This window comes from Plectropomus leopardus, unplaced genomic scaffold (genome assembly GCF_008729295.1).
Source record: "Plectropomus leopardus isolate mb unplaced genomic scaffold, YSFRI_Pleo_2.0 unplaced_scaffold27912, whole genome shotgun sequence".
NCBI lineage: Eukaryota > Metazoa > Chordata > Actinopteri > Perciformes > Serranidae > Plectropomus > Plectropomus leopardus.
In genome coordinates this window covers 1-1,643 of record NW_024630393.1, presented here as the reverse complement: position 1 = coordinate 1,643, position 1,643 = coordinate 1, and the positions used below count along the sequence as shown (strand labels likewise).

The 1,643-nt window shown below is 37.3% G+C and overlaps 1 long non-coding RNA gene across 1 annotated transcript; it reads right to left on the bottom strand.

Moving 5' to 3' along the window:
• Positions 1-230: 230 nt before the first annotated feature.
• On the bottom strand, positions 231-1,637 carry LOC121937931. The gene is made up of 4 exons (XR_006105225.1): positions 1,468-1,637; positions 1,269-1,333; positions 913-1,091; positions 231-488 (listed from the first exon to the last, which is right to left on the bottom strand). It is a non-coding gene; the product is annotated as an uncharacterized LOC121937931 (long non-coding RNA).
• Positions 1,638-1,643: the final 6 nt, after the last annotated feature.

The window sequence follows — 1,643 nt, the reverse complement described above, 5'->3', positions numbered from 1 at the left end:
TTATGTGGATTAATGTGAAATAGTGTACTTCCTGGGACACGAGACATCGTTCAGAAAAATATTCTGATTGTAAGGGAAATCAAATGAGAAACTGTCCAATGAGTAGCTTTTTTTTCTGAATATATTCTCATAGCATAATGTCTGTAAAAATTGGACTTAAGTATGTAGACTAAATGTTCCTTTCTATTGGAGAGTGCATGAGCTCTGATTAAAATAATTCAGCTGTTGTAGCAGCAGGAGGGGGAGACTTACCTGGTCTGTTATCATTTTAACGCGATCCTGATAAGCTGTGGATGATGGATTCAACAAGTCGGCTGTAAATGTGCTTTGAAGAGATCTGAAAGTGGCCCTTTTTGGTATGAGTGTGGCAGTTGTAGGTGCAGCAGTTATAGGTGCAGCAGTAGTAGTTACAGCAGTAGTAGCTACGGCAGTTATAGGTGCAGCAGTAGTAGCTGGGGAAACTGTAGTTGGATCTGGAAGTGGACCGGCTGTGAATTCATATGAGAACATGTAAATGAGTATTGGTGTGCAAACAAAAAGGAGTTCCTTTTTCTTGTTTACTTTGAGACTGACTGTGGTGGCAGTGTCAAAAACATGTAAGAACAACTTCAAAAAGCTGGCAAATTTGGTCTTTGCAACCTCTATCACAACTTATTCAGTTATGGAGTAATACATGTCAGAAACCTTACAGTTAGTTAGTTAATTCTTTACATTACCAGAAGTCTGGCTGAATACAAATTAACTTAGAAAATAACTCATCCTGCATGAATTGAACTGTACAACACTGGAGCTGTGTTTCTCATTTTTGTCTATACTTCCAATTCTTTTGTTTCTGACTTTTAAAACAGCATGATCAGCACTAGTATACAGTATACTGTTTTACTGATTAGAGTACAACATTGGTTTACTTACCTATTGTTTCCACTGAGGTAGGATTTATGCTCACGCTGAAGTTATTGGTGGAATCAGACACCGCCTCTGTTAAGGTAGCAGCCACAGCACTATTCATTGGGAGTGCTCCACTTCCACTTGTAGAATTAAAGACAACTTGAAAATTTGCTCTAACTCCCTCCGTTCGTGATATTAAGGCACTGTCATAATGAAACAAAGTGTTAAATACTTATATGAGATCAATTTGTCAAATCTGTATCATATGTGATTTTCACGACACTATTGATATTACATGATACCTATTTTTAAACTAAAATACTACTACAAAAAAAGTGAGCCACTGTTAGGAAACAAGAAAAAACATAAAATGTTTTTACCTGAAACTTTTCACAAGGCAGAAAAGGAACAGATTTGGATATTTCCTTCTGTATATGAGAGCACACTGTAAAAAAGAAATGCAAATGTAATTGAAATGGATGTTTAGCTTGACAATTACATCTTTTAATGAAAACCTTATTTGGAATTGCTTGTTCACACCATTGACATTGTGAATAACGTATTAAAAAAGGCACTCACCGTATCTATTACTCGGATTGCAAGTTCTTTGAATTCAGGGCTGTTTGTATCAGTGAGGGCAGGTGTAAAAGTTTCTCCTGCTAAGTCTGCTGTGAGGGTATAGGTGACATCTGGGGCCAAAGTGGTTTGTGTAGCAGTTGTCGGTGCAGGTGTAGTGGTTGTAGGTTCAGGTGTAG